The following is a 20,024-nucleotide window of genomic DNA, read 5'->3' on the forward strand; positions in this document are numbered from 1 at the left end:
CTCGAAATAAACTAAATATAGCCGAATCTTAAGTCCAAAAGAAAATGAAATTAAATCTAATACCTAAATACAATATGCAAAAGTTAAAATCTAATTCAAAATCCAATTTAATAAAAACAATATTGTATTAAGATATTAAAATTTTAATAATATTCTATGTATTACTAGTTATCAACATGTATTGTATATCTTTTATTATAAATTATAATATAATAATTATATATAAGTATATGTATTAATAGTTTTAGTCATAGTTATATATTATATTATTGTATTATGTAATAGTTTATCAATTAGCTATTAAAAATTGACCAAACCAGGCCAATTCAAACAAATCGGTTGACAAATTCTCTTTTTGATTTTAGACCAATTAATAGTTATATATACATATGTTTAATAGTTTTAAAACATATTATTACATTATGTAATATTATATCGCATAGTATATAATATATTAATTAATTATACTAGTTAAAATATGTTTTACTTCCTATACTCTTATAACATATGACTAAAAATGTTAAAGTTGAATTTTTTACGGATTCGAATATCCGATGGATAATGTATTTATTTTGGATTCAAATTTGAATAATAATTTGCGAATTCGAATTCATATAATCCAAAAATTACAGATATCCAACTCCACATGATTACTAAATCATAAAAGGGTTTACAAGTATATAAAAAATCAAAAGAACATATATTTAACTTTTTCCTAGTTTTAATTCTCACACGAAATAACCCAGACAGTGGATGTCTTTGGAAGAAGAACAGCATATTTAACTTGAAATATCTGTAATAATTATGCACAAAATTGCACACATTCGATCATCATCATCATCATGCAAGGAATCCAAGCCTTTCCCCATTCTTCTTGGCCAGTCGAATCAATCCTTGCTTCTGTTTAATATCAGCCCCTATCGAGTTGCAGAATTCATTAATTATCTGAAATAAGAAACAAACATGATTTCATTAACACTATCACGATTGTTGGTTCCATTTCCTGCTCTTAAAAAATATAAAATAAAGGCGCTATAATTTTACAAAAAAAATTATATTATTCATTCATTTAATTTTTTTTTATTTTAGTCCTTAAATTTACTTACATTTTTTGTCAAAATCACCTTAAAATGAATGAAAAAGTTGAAGTTTGTTAACTTTACAAACTTAGCATATATGTGGATAATATGTCAATATTTAATTAATTTATTTAATTTTTAAAATATAAAAAAATAATTTTTATACTTTTTAATAATATTAATGATTTTTAATTTTTTTAAAAATTTTAAAAAATAAATTAAATGCTGACATGTCATCTATGTAGCAATCCACGTTAACGAAGTTAGAAAACATTAACTTTTTATTTATTTTGGAGTGATTTGATAAAAAATTACAAATTTAAGGACTAAAAAGGACGAAAGTTAAATGGAGGATTAAAATAAATTTTTATTTTATTTTATAAATTTCATGTTTCAAATAAAATGATGTACCTGAGAGTGCAAAGCAATTGCTTTTCCTCTAAGCTGATTGAACCTTTCTTCCCAACGAATTGGCGAGACACCACCACAATTGGAGCAAACAATCCTTTCCCTCCCTTAACGTTCTTCATCATTGGCTGTGCTCTAACACTCTTTCCAACTCAAACATGCTTGGGAACTAACTTAACCAACATGTCATACTCTTCACCAGTTACTGAATGGAAGGAACTTCCTAAGCCTTAAACCCTGTTGCTCTTCAAAACTTTGCTTTAGCTTTGCTATAGATGAAGGTGTTTTGGGTGTTAAATAGAGAGGCTTGAGCCTTGAGGGTTTATATAGGTGAATGGAGACGTCAAACAAAGTATTAAGAGCCACACATGCTGGTGGCTTGAATTTTAGTTTCGGGGAATATGTATATTATTTGCATACTAATTGTGATCCTATGGTACCCAAATTTCCAAAAATAATATTTGGGTCTGAAATTCTACTGGCTCTTTCTTGTAATTTGGGGTCAACTGAGGACGTTGGTACCCTCAAATTTTCAAACCTTTTCTTTTTCCTCTCATTATCACTTGAAAAGAAAATTAATATTTATATTTGACTCCTACATCTTTAGCGTTCTTTTAAAATACCATGCATAATTAATTCATGATAAGGTAAATTTATATATGGTCTCTTTAGATTCTTTAAATTTACATTTCCATCCTCTGAAAATTTATTGCATAAAATAATGAATTCGGTAACACTTCCCTTTCAACATTATTACTAACTAACAACTTGTCCTTCTACATCTTCAATTAATCAAATAAATATTAATTATTATATTAATAATCTCATTCCATTCTTATGCTTATATTTAGAAATAAAATAAAATTACGCAATTTTAATATTTAAAACAAACTATACATATGAGAACTAAGCTCAAAAGCTCAGTCCAATGTAAATCAGACGGTCCCCCTCACACGATACTAGGCTTAGTTCGTTTTTGTTTTTTCTTTTCTTTTCTTTTAAATTATTTTTGTTGAAACAAGCTTATCAAGAATCCCTTGATTTTCTCACTTACTAATCCATATTTTCTAATGTTTATGTTTTTCTAAATGCAGGCATGCATGGTGCCTATAAATACCATGCATGACCAGTCTTTAAAATCAATCAACCAATACGCTTTTCCCTTTTCTCTTTAAAATTCTTTCCTTCCTCCCTTCCTCTTCCATTTAGATAAGTACTTGTTTTTGGTACATGTTTCTTGCTCCCTATTAATTTTGGTAAACAAAAGTGTTTGTTGAATCCTAAGGGATATGCAATCAGTGAAATACCCTTAAGGATAATGCTAGTCATGCCTCAAGCATCACCTTTTTGTTTTGACCCGCTTAATTCCAACAATATTTAGGATATTATAGATCCAAACATTGTCGTTGATGCTCCTGCCTCTGTTGATGCTACTGCTAGTGCTCCGGTTGTCCACCCTTCAACCAACGTTGAGGATGTTGTTGTTGTCACTGCCTCATCCTTGATGATGCCCCTTTATTCTTACGCCAAACCATTTCTTGAAATTTCTAAGATCGATGTGTTTGATGGAAACAATTTCAAATGGTGACAATAACGCATATTCTCTGTCTTTGATATGCATAAAGTTGCTTTCACCCTTATTGAAAAATTGTCGTCTAATGCCTCAGATAAACAGATCGAACTATGGGTACACGTGAACAAGGTATGTAGACAGGCAATTATTTCCACTATTTTGAATGAACTTTTTTATGTTTATTGTTTGTACAATGAAGCAAAAAAGAGATGTGATAAAATGATCTTCAAGTAAACCATCGAAGATGTTGGTAAACAAAAAAATTTTATTGGAAAATACTAAATGTGGGAGATGTTTGATGAAAAATATGTCAAGGTACAAATCAACAAGTACCACAAGCTATTGGAGGACTTAAAAGCTTAGAACGTCAACTTACTAGAAGAGTTTGTTGATGGTAACTTACTGATTGAGAAGTTCTTACGATCATGGTAAGACTACAAATAACAACTCAAGCACAAACACAAGTAGCTTTTTTTGGTGGACTTACACCCATTGAATCATTAAAGACACTAACTACAAAAAAACTAGAGTTCCCAGGAGAAAAGAGATCAGTACACTCGGTAAGTTGATTGATGATAAACCTAAGAGAGGTATGGTTAAAAAAAACATAATAATGAGCCTAAAACACAAAAACCTACCTTCAAGAACAAAGGAAATTGCTTTTTTTTTGTGGCAAATCTAGCCATCATGCACATCAATGTAGACACTAAAAGGGAAGAAATGATAATCTTGCTAGGCTAAATGTTAATTTGGTCGAAAAAGATGATAAATTTTCGACAATCATTTCTCAAGTCAATATTGTGACAAATGAGAAAGAGTGGCTAATAGACTCTATTGCCATGAGACATATTTATGTCAATTGAAATACATTTACCTTATACTCCAAAGTGGAGAAAGGAGAAGAAACAATCTATCTTGGGGGCTCATCAACAACTAATGTACTTGGGAAAGTCAAGGTCATGCTAAAATTTACTTTTGGAAAGACCCTTGCCTTTAATGACGTGCTTTATGTTCCAGATATTTAGACCAATCTAGTTTCAGTTGGACTACTAGGAAAGGTTGGGGTAAAAGTTTCCTTTGAATCCGATAAGGTCATAATGACTAAGAATATTATTTTTGTGGGTAAGGGATATTGTAATAATGGACTATTTATTCTTAATGTTTGTAAAATAATAAATGGTAGTACTAGTTCTTTTGCTTGCTTGACCCCAAATCCAATAAAAAATCACTTAGTTTTGAAAGTTTGTATTTTTTTGAAGTGTTTTTTAGCAGTTTCAAAGAAGAAAAGAAGTTTTTTTTGTAGCAATTTGTTGAAGTTAGTATCGAAGACAAATAAGTAAATCTTTGCAGCTATTCACTTCGATGGAGTAATTTTAAAAACAACTAATTGTTGTATATTTGAATCTCACCAGAAAATAAGAATGTGTCTATCAATGATATAAAAGAAAAGATCAGTGCAAAAATTGCTCGACATTGTAGGAAAAGGATGTCGAGATTATTCTACAAATTTTCAGTTTCGTCAAATCCTATCAAATTTATTTAGATGGAAATTTTAGACATTGAAGACGTGGAGACAATGACCGCACTGTATTTCTTGACAGGGAGGGTGAACACTAAACCAACTCAGTTGTTTGTTGAGTTAACGGGTGTGGAGTCCGTGAAGATGTGACTCCATTAAGTCAACAATATAGAGATTAAAACTCGTGTAAGAAGGTTCTGGGAGTGTCTTTCGATAGGCGATCATCTTTGCATGGGTTTGACATTGATCTTACTATTGGATGGGCAGAAAAATAAAGTGGTGGAGTGACATCGAGATAGGTTGAAAATCCACACCATGCTCTTTTACAGATACATCTAGTCGTGATTGAGACCGATGCAGATAGTGAACATGGATCGAATAATAATGGTCATTTCGATTAAAAGGGTGAAGATTTTAGTGACCTCGATGTAGATAAGGTCCCTGATAATATAGATGATGAAGGCGCGGATGATGATAAAAATGTTTACGCATTTTTGTCGGGAACCCGAGTCATGGCATTATTATACGTAATGATCTTAGGGCCTAAATATTGAGTGTGATCCTGATGTAGCACATGCATTCGAGTTTCTTGAGTACCCTGATATTATACTTTCTTATCGGTTGGAGGTAGATCACAAATCAAAAGAGTTGTTTGTAGACCAATAATTCACAAACAAGGATGACTGCATATTTTCCATCAAGCGGTATAGCATGAAGGACTCTAAACTGACAATATATGTTAGAGAATGTTGACGGTCAAGAGAATGGTGCAAGTGATAGGTACGAGCTGTATTTATCCAGAGGTCCCAACTATGGGCGATATGAAAATATGTTGGGCTTTATATATGTATTTTTGCACTTATGATGCAAGACCATCACAAACTTCATTCGAAAACTATCTACAACTGTATTTCACTGGTTAAAGACATGCCTACCATTCTTGTAACACCCTAAACTTGGCCCAGGCATTATAGCCAAATTTGGAAATGTTAAGTAAAGTAGTCATAAATCTAACCTTCGCTTTGTAACGCCCTAATTTTTTTTGTTATTGTGAAAATGTGACACAAATATACATCTGATTTAGTGATTAAGTATTCTGGGTGTGTGTGAATGGTTCCAAGTTTGAGCCATGTCTTTGGCAAAATTTTGGTATTTTTTGAATAAAGCCTAAACCCTGTTCAGTAGGTTTAATTTTAAGTAATTATAAGTACATGTCAGAATGGGCCTACTAGTTTGGTGGTTAAGTATAGTATTAGTATGTTGGAAGTCTGGTGCTCGAATCCCTGCATGAGCAAGGGGGAATATTTTTGCTCGGTTTGATGGCTGGGAGTTTGAGTTGTACTGAAAATGTAGTGGGTGGTAGAGATAGAATAGGTAGTTGGATTTGAGTTATCAGTTTCCTAAAATTCTCACTATAGAAAAACTGATCATCTCCCATTTCACCTATTTTTCTTTTTTTTTTCCGTTTCCTCCTTTAGGTTACCTAAACTCTGTCTTTCTTTCACTTTTTATTCGCATCTGATAAGTAAGTTTAGTAGGTTCGGTTTCTATTTCTTTAACAAGTTATTTTGCTAAGGGTCTCTTTTGGTGTTTAGGAGATATTTGAGAGGTTGAGGGTCTGGAATTATGGTTGTAGGTGCATGGAATTTCCATTGTTCGAGTGAAGGTAATGCTTTCTGTTGGTTTAGGAGTTGGTTTTTATCTTGTGTTTTTGTTTAGGAATTGGGTTGATTGAGTAATTGATGATTTACTAGTCAATTTTAGGTTCTGGAGTGCTCGGGGGACATTTTAGCATCAAACAATACCAGGTGTGTACTCGTAACGTAGAAAATGGGGTTTGATAAAAAGTCAAAAAACCCTACTATCGACACCATACAGGCGTGTGGTTGCCCGTGTAGTAGGTCATGTGCCCTAACACTGGCGTGTGATCGACGAGGCCAGGTCGTGTACGCAAAATATGACTGTGTGATGGCCAAGTAGGCTGTGTGTAATGCACGGACTAGACTGATTTGAGCCGTGTGGGCTACACAAGTGTGCGGGTCCACATGGGTTATCCACATTGGCATGTGGAATTTTGGGTTAGGCCGTGTGATCCACACTACCAAGGCCAATTTGGGCCATGTAGGCCATACGGGTAGGCTACATGGGCATGTGAGCCCATTTTCATTGAATTGATTGCTAAGGTTGCACGAGTTGCCCAAGTTGACTGTGAACCTACTATAGGGTCAGTAAGCATCATTTAGACCCCTAATTGTGAACTGACAAATTGATGGATATATATATTGAGTATGATGATAGTATGCATGTATATATTCACTGATTATATGTACTGATATCATGAGATAGCATGTCATGTATTGTATTTTGCATTGCATGGGGTTGGGTTGATTTTATTTGGAGGAAGTGTACTGAAAGACTCTTAAGCCTAATATACTTCCAGCTCAACTGTAAACTACTGTTTGTTGCCGCATTCGGTACTGTCTAAAGTGTAAGAATGGGTGGGTTGATTTAATCCCCACATGGAGTGTAGGGTTAGACGGAGATGGTGTGTAGAGGTTGGTTGGGTAGGACTTTGTTACAATATATTTGTTATTGATACTGTGATGGACTAAAGCCCTTGTACATATTGATATTGATACTGAAATAGGCTTAGGCCCAAGGCTGTTTTTAACGGTGTACTGTGTTTACTGTTGTTCGTTTTCTGTGGGATTACACATTAGTTTACACAAACTCACCCCTCTATGTTTAATGTGCACAGGTAATCCCTAAACTTAAATGGGTCAGGTGGCGGAAGACTCGATGGTGACCACAGTTTTTGGAATTATACGATTTATAATTATCGATTTATGGTTTTAGTTACCGTGGTTTATTTGAATTGTAATTTGGGGACTTTTTGGGGATTTATTTTTATGGATTCATAACTGCTAGACCTAGGAAAACTCAGTTTTTGAAAAGGCAAACTTCTCTCTAAACACACGATTTACTCAAAACGGTTCTAAAAGCTTCCGCAACGAATTATGTTTAAAACAATCGATTAAACGAGTAAGGATTTTAGAATTAATAATAGATAAGAAAAGTAATTAAACGAAAATGGATTTATTGTAAAAAACTTAGTTTTCAAACACCCTATCATGTGACACTGTCAGATTCAGCCATAACATCTAGGCCGAGTTTGGGGTGTTACATTTAGTGGTATTAGAGTCAGGTTGTAAAACTCGACTGTGGATTTTGGGTTTTAAAACTTGGTTTTAAGAAATGATTTTCAAATGATGTGAAATAATTTGAATAAGAATGTGGTACACTGAGTCACCGGTGCCAATTATGTAAGTATTCTGATAAACTGTTAAGTTATTCTGTTCTGCAAACACTCTAGTTAGTGTGTACTGAAACTGTAGTGAAACTGATAGAGACTGTACTTGTGAAAAAAAACTCTGAATTTATAATCCTGCATTACATAAAACATTTGTTAATAAATACTGGAATTGTAACTGATTCATAAAATTCATAACACAGATAATTTTGAATAGACATGAGCGCACGATATATCCGAGGACATGGTACTAGAGGTCAAGGTAGATGCTATAGAGGGGCTCGAGCTGAGTCCTCATCTCTAGGCAGTATGCTAAATGTGGACATGAGTGAGACGCCAGTGTCACTTGCTACTAAGACTGAGTCTCAAGATCACATGGCTGGAGACGATGCATTGCCCTAGGCTATGTTAAGGATATTGGAGAGGGTCGCTAAGCCTAATACAGGATCTGAAGGCTGTGGGTCGGTTACAGAACGACTTCTATCCAATGAAGCTGAGTTTTTCAAGGGTGTCAGTAGAGTTGCCCCTAATGTGGCTGAATACTGGATTGAGGCCACGGAGAGGATAATGGATGATCTAGATTGCACCCCTGAGCAGAAATTAAAGGGTGCAGTCTCACTGCTGTGGGATAAGGCTTAGCAGTGGTGGCTGACTGTTAAGAGGACACTTAGCCCTAACGTCTGACCTGAGAGTTCTTCAAGACTGCCTTCCAGAGGAAATATGTGGGAGCGAGCTCTATAGATACCTGTAAGAGGGAGTTCCTGAACCTTACTCAGGGAGATCGATCTGTGGCCGAGTATGAGGCTGAATTTCTACGACTGAGTCGCTATGCAAGAGGTATGATGGTGACTGAGAATAAGCGATGTATCTGCCTTGAGGATAGCCTCAAGGATAACTTGAAAGTCCTGATAGCTCTGTAGAAGGAGCGTGATTTTTCTTCACTGGTTGAGAAGGTAAAAATCGCCGAGGATGTTAAGAATGCTAAGCGCCAAAATAGAGATAAAAAGAGAGGTAAGAAAAAGAGGGAAAGAGGGATTCGAAGCCCTCGAGTTCTGTACAGAGGCCTAAGAAAAAGGCCAGAGCTAATGGGCCAGTTAGAGTTGGGCCCCCTGTTGCTCCTACTGGGTTGCAACTGTGTGTTGGTTGTGGTAGACGCCATCAGGGCTAGTCTTGGAGGAGGATTGGGTCGTGTTTGAGGTGTGGATCATTGGATTATCACATTAGAGAGTGTCCATTGAGGGCTAATTAGATGCAAGCTCAGGGTATTGGTACTGTACAGTCATAGAGGGTAGCACAGCAGCCACCGAAAGGCCTTAGTTAGGCTAGAGGTGGTAACAGTATGGGTTGTGATCAGAGAGTACCGGGCAAAGGTGTTGGATAGACTGAGGTGATGGAGTCTGCTCTTGTTTACACTGCACGCCACCGAGAGGAAAGAGATGCTCAGGAGTCATCAAGGGTACGTTTCTTATTTATGATGTGCCTTACACTACATTGATAGATATAGGATCTACGCATTCCTATGTTGCCTGTTCTATTTCCAAAAATCTGGGGATTTTGGTTGAGAGTACTTCTAGTGAGGTGACTGTATTGAGTCCACTAGGGCAATTGGTTTGGGTTAGCAAACTGTATAGAGATGTTCCACTAGAGGTTCAAGGAACGGTATTCGTGGCTGACTTGATGGAGCTTCTGTTTGGGGAATTCGATCTGATTCTGGAGATGGACTGGTTGGTCAAGCATCGTATAAGCTTGGATTGTATGACTAAGAGGGTCATCTTGGGAACTGAGGAGGATGTTGAGGTAGTCGTGATTGGAGAACATCGAAATTATCTGACTAATGTGATTTCTGCATTGGTGGCTGAAAAACTGATTCACAAGGGATGTGAGGTGTATTTGGCCTACGTAAGTGTTTTCGCTTGTGGGGACTCTACTGTAAAGGATATCTGTACTGTAAGGGATTTTCTAGACGTCTTCCCTAAAAAGCTACCTGGTTTACCTTCGAATCAGGAAGTGGAGTTTGGGATTGAGCTTTTTCTGGGTACAGCTCCGGAGTTCATCGCTCTCTATCGAGTGGCACCAAAGGAGCTTACGAAGCTTAAGGCTTAGATTTAGGAGGTGTTGGATCATGGGTTCATCTGCCCTAGTGTGTCTCCGTGGAGAGTACCGGTACTATTTGTTAAGAATAAGAATGGATCCATGAGGATGTGTGTTGACTACCGGCAACTGAATAAGTTGACCATCAAGAACAAGTATCTATTACCGAGGATCGATGACTTGTTTGACCACTTTCGAGGAGCTTCGGTATTCTCTAAGATTAATCTCCGATTAGGGTACCATCAGTTGAGGGTTAATGAGGCTAACATATATAAGACGATGTTTAGGACTAGTTATGGTCACTACGAGTTCCTAGTGATGCCAATTGGACTGACTAATGCACTGGCATCTTTCATGGATCTGATGAACTGAGTATTTTAGCCCTATTTGGATCGATTTGTGGTAGTGTTCATAGACGACCTATTAGTTTATTCAAGGACTGAGGAGGAGCATAACGAGCACCTTAGGATTATTCTTTAGATTTTAAGGGAAAAGCAGCTCTATGCTAAGTTCAGCAAGTGCGAGTTCTGGTTATGTGAAGTAACTTTTCTGGGTCATGTAGTTTCTGCTGAGGGGATTCAAGTAGATCCTCAAAAGATTGAGGCTATATTGGATTGGAAGCATCCTAAGAATGTGTTTGAGGTCCGTAGCTTTTTGAGACTGGCAAGTTATTATCGACAGTTTGTGGAAGGCTTTTCACTGATTGCAACACCCTTAACTAAGCTGCTATATAAGGGTGTACCATTTTTTGGTCTGATGCGCAATAGGAGAGCTTTGAGAAGCTCAAGACTGTACTGACTGAGTCTCCTATTCTGATTCAACTAGAACCTGGAAAGGAGTTTACGGTTTATAGTGATACATCACATGTTACTTTGGGATGTGTGTTGATGTAGGATGGTAAGGTGGTAGCATATATGTCATGTCAGCTTAAGACGTATGAGGCGAACTACCCAATGTACGATTTGGAATTGGCCGCCATAGTTTTTGCTCTGAAAATTTGGAGGCACTATCTGTATAATGAGAAGTTTTTCATCTACACTGATCACAAGAGCCTTAAATACCTCTTTACTCAGAAAGAGCTGAATCTCAGGCAACGTAGATGGGTTAAGCTGCTTAAGGATTACGATTGTACCATTGAGTACAATCCGGGCAAGGCTAATATGGTGGCCCATGCATTGAGCAGTAGGGCTATGACAGATCTGAGAGCGATGTTTGCTCGACTTAACCTATTTGACGATGAGAGTTTGTTGGTTGAGCTACAACTCAAACTAACTTAGATCGAGCAGATTAACGGTAAACAGCTGGAGGATGGGTCTTTGGATATTCGGTTCTGACTGATTGAGAGTGGTAGCACTACGGACTTTGGGTTGAACTCTGAGGGTGTTTTGTGTTTCCAAGGTCGGATATGTGTGCCAAATGATTTTGATTTAAGATAGTTTATACTGAGAGAGGCGCATAGAAGCCTTTACGCTATGCACCTTGGTGGGAATAAGATGTACTGAGATCTTCGACAATTGCATTGGTAGCCATGATTGAAGCAAGAGGTTACTAATTTTGTGGTTAGATATCTGATATGCCAGCAAGTTAAGGCTGAGCATCAATTGCCTTCAGGTTTGCACAGCCGATTAAGATTCTGTTATGGAAATAGGAACGAGTAACGATGGATTTCATTAGTGGGTTCCCTTTAACACCCACTAAGAAGGATTTAGTATGGGTCATCGTAGATAGATTGACCAAGTCTGCACACTTCATACCGATTAGAACAGATTATTTTCTGCAGAAGTTAGCGAAGCTTTATATTTCTAAGATAGTGAGACTGCATGGAGTACAGGTTTCGATTATCTCTGATAGGGATTCTCGCTTCACGTCTCAGTTTTAGAAGAAACTACACGAGGATCTAGGTTCAAGGTTGGACTTCAGTACTACATTCTATCCTCAGACTGATGGTCAATCGGAGAGGGTGATTTAGATACTGGAGGATATGTTGAGGAGCTGTGCTATCAATTTCTGAGGCAGTTGGGAGGAGTATCTACTGCTAACGGAGTTCGCCTATAATAGCAACTTCCAGTCTAGCATTCAGATGACACCTTACGAAGTCCTGTATGGTCGTAAGTTTCGCACTCCCCTGTGTTGGACTGAATTAGGTAAATGTCAAGTTTTAGGACCTGAATTAGTTTCCGAGATTGAGAATAAGGTTTGACTAATCAGGGATCGTCTAAAGGCGGCTTCTGATAGAAGAAGTCTTATGCGGATCTGAGGAGACGCGAAATTGAGTATTCTATAGGGTACTTCGTGTTTCTTAAGGTCTCGCAATGGAAAAAGATTCTAAGGTTCGGTCGTAAAGACAAGCTGAGCCCTAGGTTTATTGGGCCGTACCAGATTTTAAAATGATTAAGACTAGTCACTTGTTAGTTGGAGCTACCTCTAGAGTTAGACCGTATTCATGATGTGTTCCACGTCTCGATGTTAAGGCGTTACCCCTCTAATCCCACGTATATTGTCCCTGTTGAGCAAATTGAGGTTAGGCCAAACTTGACCTTTGAGGAGGAGCCAGTTCAGGTTCTGGATTGTGACGTTAAGGTTTTTATGAAGAAGTCCATTCCATTGGTGAAGGTTCTTTGATGTAATTATAGCACTGAGGAAGCTATTGGGACCTGAAGATATGATGCGTTAGTAGTATCCTCACCTTTTCTGACCAGGTAAATTTTGAGGACGGAAATTTCATTTTGGGGGTAGAGTTGTAACGCCCCAAAATTTTTATTTTTTGTTATTGTGAAAATGTGACACAAATATGCATCTGATTCAGTGATTAAGTGTTCTAGATGTGTGTGTAAGGTCCCAAGTTCAAGCCATGTCTTTGGCAAAGTTCTGGTATTTTTCTGAATAAAGCGTAAACCCCGCTCAGTAGGTTTAAGTTTAAGTATTTGTAAGTACATGTCAGAATGGGCTTGCTGGTCTGGTGGTTAAGTGAAATATTAGTATGCTGAAGGTCTGGTGTTCAAATCCCTGCGTGGGTAAGGGGGAATACTTTTGCTCGATTTGATGGTTGGGAGTTTGAGTTGTACTGAAAATTTGAGTAGTGGGTGGTTGAGATAGAGTAGGTAGTGAGATTGAAATTATCAGTTTCCCAAAATTCTCTTTGCAGAAAAATTGATCATATCCCCTTTCATCCCTTTTTCCTTTTTCTTCTTTTTTTTCGTTTCCTCTTTTTGGTTGCCGAAACTATACCTTTCTTCCACTCTCCATTCACGCCTGATAGGTAAGTTTGGAAGGTTCGGTTTCCATTTGTTTGACGAATCATTTTGCTAAGGGTCTTTTTTGGTGTTTAGAAGATACTCGAGGGGCTGAAGGTCTAGAATCGTCGCAGTAGGTGCGTGGAATTTCCATTGTTCAAGTGTAGGTAATGCTTTCCATTGGTTTGGGAGTTGGTTTTCATCTTGTGTTTTCATTTAGGAATCTGGTTGAATGAGTAATTGATGAGTTACTGGTCAATTTTAGGTTCCAGAGTGCTTAGGGAACGTTTTAGCATCAAAAGATATCAGGTGTGTACCCGTAACGCAGAAAACGGGGTTAGGCAAGAAGCCAAAAAACTTCACTGTCGACACCACACGGGTATGTGGTCGCCCGTGTGGTAGGGTGTGTGCCCTAACACGGGTGTGTGGTTGATGAGGTTGTGCGCAAGACACGGCCGTGTGATGGCTATGTAGGCCATGTGCAAAAGCTGAAAAACCCCACTATCGATGCCACATGGGCGTGTGATCGCCCATGTGGGAAGCCGTGTGCCCTAACACGAGCGTGTGATCGACGAGGCCAGGCCTTGTGTCCAAGATACGGTCGTGTGATGGCCAAGTAGGCCGTGTTCAATGCACGGGCTAGACTAATTTGGGCTATGTGGGCCACACGGGTGTGCATGTCCACACGACTAGTCCGCACGGGCATGTGGAATTTTGGGCTAGGCCGTGTGATCCACACGTCCAATGCCAATTTTGAGCCGTGTGGGCCACACGAGCAGGCTACATGGGCGTGTAAGCCCATTTTCTCTGAATTGATTGCTAAGGTTGCACGGGTCGCCCAAGTCGACTGTGAACCTACTATAGGGTCGGTAAGTATCACTTAGACCTCTAATTGTGAATTGATAGATTGATGGATATATATATTGAGTATGATGACAATATGCATGTATACATTCACTGATTATATGTACTGATATCATGAGATAGCATGTCATGTATTGTATGTTGCATTGCATAGGGTTGGGTTGATTTTATTTGGAGGAAGTGTACTGAAAGGCTCTTAAGCCTAATATACTGCCAGCTCAGCTGCAAACTACTGTTTGGTGCTGTATTCGGTACTACCTGGAGTGTAAGGATGGGTGGGTTGATTTAATCCCCACATGGAGTGTTGGGTTGGATGAAGATGGTGTGTAGAGGCTGGTTGGGTAGGAATTTGTTACTGTATATCTGTTACTGATACTGTGATGGGCTAAGGCCCTTGTGCATACTGATACTGATACTAAAACGGGTTTAGGCCCAAGACTATTTTTAACGGTGCACTGTGTTTACTGTTGTTTGTATTCTGTGGGATTACACACTGAATTTACGTAAACTCACCCCTCTCTGTTTAATGCACAGGTAATCCCCAAACCTAATCTGGTCAGGCGACAGAGGACTCGATGGTGACCACAGTTTTTAGACTTATACGATTTATAATTATTGATTTATGTTTTTAGTTATCGTGGTTTATATGGATGTAATTTGGGGACTTTTGATTAAATTTGGTTTTTATTTATTTTTATGGATTTATAATTGCTAGACGTAGGAAAACTAGGTTTTCGAAAAGGAAAAGTTCTCTCTAAACACACAATTTACTCGAAACAGTTTAAAAAGCTTCTGCAACGAATTATGTTTAAAACAATTGATTAAATGAAATTTTAAATAAGCCAAATTCATGTAAATAAAGTTTTATAGAAACGTCGACACAACTGAGCTCCTACTGCACCGATCCGCCTAAGTTTGAGGGTTACCTGAAATTATCAAACAAACAAAAAGTGTACTTTCTTTTAAAACTCAGTTTGTAACTCATACGTAAATTGAAATTCATATTTAATCACATGGCAAAAACAAATACAGACATAAATCTATCACAGAATCAGAATCATGATAGAGTAGTGTAGATATAGATATGTATAACCTTACCTCCATCCTCTACACACCAGCTCTGACGATCCTAACACACCACATGGGGTATAAAACACCCACCCAGCCCTATACACGGCATAGTACCCATACGACACATTTTAGAATAATTGCAGTAGTGTTGCCAGTATAATAGCAAGGTATCGCCTTACAAGAACACTTCCTTCACATAATACATGTCTTACCCCAAAGTCAGATATAGCAGAAATAACAGATACTAAAATTACATATCATACATGCTCGTATAATAGATGTAGAACATGTTTTATATATAACAGATCATACATATTGAACCTTATTTATGTCAAGTTTAGTGCTACCAGATTAACAGATTTCATGTTTAATAGCTTATCAAATCACATACTTACTCCACAGAAGGCTTACAGTTGATTGGGACGACATGTACGACCATAGGAAAAAAATTTGAAATTTAGGCCCACGAGCCCTTATAGCCTACACGGCCCAAAATGGCTTGCTTGTGTGGCCTACACGGCCTAAAATGGCTCACCCGTATGGCTCACACGACCCAAAATGGCTTATCCGTCTAGCCCACACAACCCAAAATGGCCTAGACCTTATGTCACACACGGCCTCGTACACGGCTTATCATATGGTCATATGTCACACATGGCCTACTGCATGGCTTGGCACATGCCCGTGTGGCATCGACAGACCCCAATTTCGGCTTTCTCTGTTTGCTGATTTTTGAGTTTCTCGTTACACACCTGGCTCAATTTTGATGTGAACGCTCCCACGAGATAACTAGAACCTAAATGCACCGATTGAAACACTAAATTAAACGCAAACAATTGATTTAATGGACAAGGCCCCCAATTTTCTAATATCAATCGAAAATCTTACCCACACCACAAAGATATCACAGTTTCAGCTACAAGAATTGTTTACCTTTGAACAAATAACGCCCTCAAAACTTAACTTGCCGTTGAATTAGACGTTCCTTGAACTTATCCTAAACACATTAACCAACATTCGCTTAATCAACAAAACTAAATTCATAGAAAAAGGATTCTTCAAATTGAAAAGGGTAAAACAAGACTTACAAATTGATTCTGTTGTACACTAATTAAACGCACAAACCCACACGATGCACAAACACCAAGAAAGGTATGCCGTTTGAACAAAAGAAAGAAAGGGGGAAGAATAGAAATTGAGAGGGAAGAGAAAAGAAAAGAACGTGGAAGTCAAATGGGAAAAAAAGTAAGAGTATGGGATTTTTGGGAAAAAGAAATTAAAATAATTATTTTTAAAAAATTAAATATTATAAAAGCAATATCTTTTAATTAAATACAACCAAACCAAAACTACCCCAAACTAATCCCTAACTAACAGATTGTTTAAAACAATTGTAATCTAATTCAACTTCCCTTTGACATGCAACAATTTCTATTGTTAACAAAAATAACTCCTACTTGCACGTACCTAGACTCCAACCCAGACCCTCCACATTCTTCCTGCAACACTTATCCACCAAACCATAACAATTTACTTGTTAATTGTCTAATAAAACAAAGACATAATTTTGGGACATTACAATTCCTATATCGGTGTTGATTGTCGAAATACAAGAACGGTTCCAGTACCGAGTGTCACACAAGAAGCCATGGAGTAGTTGTATAGAGATTGGGATGCATCGTATAACGAACTTTAAGGGTGGATAGCTACTATGCAGGAGTATATGTTAGGGACTGTCGTTGACTTGTAGACGCTACCTTCTTACAGCCCAGATGACCAACTACAATCGGGGAGAATAATTTTCCACTTGATGTTCTTGACATTTGATCTATGGTTCAGGCCTTTCCCTACTGCAAGTTGCTTGTGCAGGTTGATAGGACCTGGATGTATGAGAAATATATGCAAATCCTCCTTGTTTCAATTGTACAAGATGGGAATCGGAACATGCTACCAATAGCGTTTGCCATCATGGAGTCGAAGAACATGGAATCGTGGAAATTTTTTCTAATGAACTTGCGAAGGTATGTTATTAGACAAGACAATTTGCATCATTTTTTATAGACCAAAGGGTTAGTTGTCGCGATTAGGCTTTCCGATGTTCTGTGAAGATCCGTCTACTACGTCTCCTGTATTGCGATGAACTATTAGAAAATCATGATTGGAAAACGTATCGAAAAATAAATTTAGAGAAAAACCAGAGTTTTAATTTTTTTCCAAAACAAGAACTTGGTTGTGATATCTAAAGTAATAAACACTTAATCAAAATTGTACATTTTCAGTTCGTCTAGAATGAACGCTTTGACCGAGTAGTCTTCTCCATTATCCTCAACCTCACGTCTATCGAGTGTGGGCTCACTTCAAATCAGAAATCTTTTCACAAAAATTTCTAGTGGGGTAATTTCATAATTTTTCTAAACTTTTAGGCAAAGTTGTAAATAAGAAGAAATATCTTTAGAAAATTTTTGGAATAACTTTTTCAGAGAATTTTCTATTTACAACTTTCTTTTGATTTCAAATGTGTGTAAATAATGATCGAAGACTCTATTTATATAGGGAGAGTTTAGAGAGTTCAACTATGATTAAACTTAATCATTTTAATATTAAATTAATAAAATACTATTAAGATAAATAATAAATTTAATTAAATATTAAATCTATTAAAATAATATTATTTTTAAAATACTTAATTTGAAATTAAATTCTTTGGCAGAGTCCAAGTAGGAGTGTAATTCCTCCACTACTCAACCATCGAAGAACAACCCTCGCCAACCATTTTTCGGCCACCGTTGCAGCCACCAGTTTTTTCCAACCCGGTTTCACATATCAGGCCTGATTTGACCAGTTTTTGGGTGTTGGTCTCGATTTTGGGCTCTTAGGACCAATTTACAATCTCAGGTCCAATTTTCAAGTTCAATTACCTATTGAGCCAATTATCTGACTTGAAAATTAATTTTCAAAAATATCATATTAATTTTAATTAATTTGATTAATTTAATTTTACTTGATCAAAATTAATTTTCCCAAAAATCACTTAGATTTTCCAAATTTATTTTTCAAAAAAATTCTTTTATCAAATTCTCAAGTTAAAAAATTCTTATGATTGCATAATTTAATTTCGCATCAAATATATATTTATTTTATATTATTTATGTAAAAAAAGTCGTTATTAGTCTTCCATTACCAAACAATTTTATGATTCGAGGATAAATTCACTTTTAGCCTCTAAACAAACTGCACAAATTATACTAAGAAACTTCATTTGTTAATTAATTTTCTTGTTGATACGTATGAATTCTTAATGTTAGCCCTAGTTTTTCAAATGTTTTAATATAACAAAGTCAAACTTTAAAACTTCTCTCTTAGTCAAAATTTGCAATCAATTGATATAAACTTCTAAAATTATTTTTAAAGTATTTACCAACTCATCAAATGACAAAAATTATAAATGCCTTTGAAAAATCATGATTCAAAATAAATTTTATAACTTTGGAACACTTTTACCAATATAAGCGTAAACAAGTACCAGTAGAAACAAGTCAGAAAGTACCCCAAGCATTCTTCCAGACTTCTACCGATACTTGGGAGCTTTTCTACTAACACATTTGTAGTTGTATCAATACTTGAGAAGATTTCTACCGGTAGAAGTTAGAGAGCACTTCGAGCATTCTTCCAGACTTCTACTGATACTTAGGGGGACTTTTACCGATACAAGTAATTCAATGAACAATATTGAGGTTCCCCTGCAGCTTCTACCAATACAACTATTGGTACAAGTATGAACCCTTGAAACCCTCAGACTTTTATCAAAACAAGTGGTTTTATACCTATACATCGGGCTTTAATTGTCATAATTTTGAATATTTCTACAGGCACAAGTTTACTTGTATTGATACAAGTGGCCTGCAGTTTGCAATTAATGTTTGAATTAATTGCAACAATAGATCTAATTAACTCTCAATGTCTTCGAATGGCTCTAATGTTGTTAAAAGGAATAAATACAAGCCAATGGCACCATATTGAAGACAGGAAACAAGTTTGTAAAGTGAATTGTACAAAAACTCAATCTTTTCATTGATATTTTCTTTGTTTCTTCATACACACACTCGGGTGACCATCTCTTTTATTCTTTTCAAGTGTTGCATTATCATTGAGTGAACCTTATAATTGTAATAACTTCCTTTGAGAGTTGTCGTTAATCTTTATTCTTATTTCTCATATTTGTAAGGGTTTGCATAAGGTTTTGGGGTAGAAATCCTTAAGGGGAGTGACTTTATCTTGCCTGGTGAAAAAATAGAATTTTGTAAATGTTAAACCTTGTCTTTGAATGGTTCAAATATAGTGAATTCGAGAAATCCTTAGTTGTGGTAAGATAAGGTAGTGGAAGTAGACAATTGGCGCTAAACCATTACAAATTTTTTAGTCTCCATTGTTTTCCATATTTTCTTAATTTTTCTAAACACAAATTCATCCCCTTCTTGATGATTATCGAGCTTAACACTTAACTTTGTTGATCCTCAATTTAATTAAAGTAAAGCAATTACTGTAGTGTAATTAGAATATCTTGCAATATCAAACTTTTTCTTGTCTGATTTCATTGTTTAAATTAGTAGAATTTGTCATTTCTCCTTCCACAATGTTAGGTAAAGCAAAGAGCCTTTAAACATTTGATTCATTTGCTAGGTAAAGTAAAGAATATACTGCCTTAGTGCTTTTTGCTTCATTTGTGGTTGAATGCACTCACATCCTAGCAACAAAAACTTGCAATGGTTGTATTTGTTTGCTTCATTACTTTTAATCTTTTTCTTTCAGAATAATTAGTGCAAATAATTGATTGAATTATTTTTTTAAGTTTTTTGGATAAGTACATTTATTTTTC

General features: G+C 36.5%; 1 pseudogene; it reads right to left on the reverse strand.

Moving 5' to 3' along the window:
* Positions 1-583: 583 nt before the first annotated feature.
* On the reverse strand, positions 584-2,692 carry LOC121207970 (protein PROTON GRADIENT REGULATION 5, chloroplastic-like; annotated as a pseudogene).
* Positions 2,693-20,024: the final 17,332 nt, after the last annotated feature.

Source organism: Gossypium hirsutum, chromosome A10 (assembly GCF_007990345.1).
Source record: "Gossypium hirsutum isolate 1008001.06 chromosome A10, Gossypium_hirsutum_v2.1, whole genome shotgun sequence".
NCBI lineage: Eukaryota > Viridiplantae > Streptophyta > Magnoliopsida > Malvales > Malvaceae > Gossypium > Gossypium hirsutum.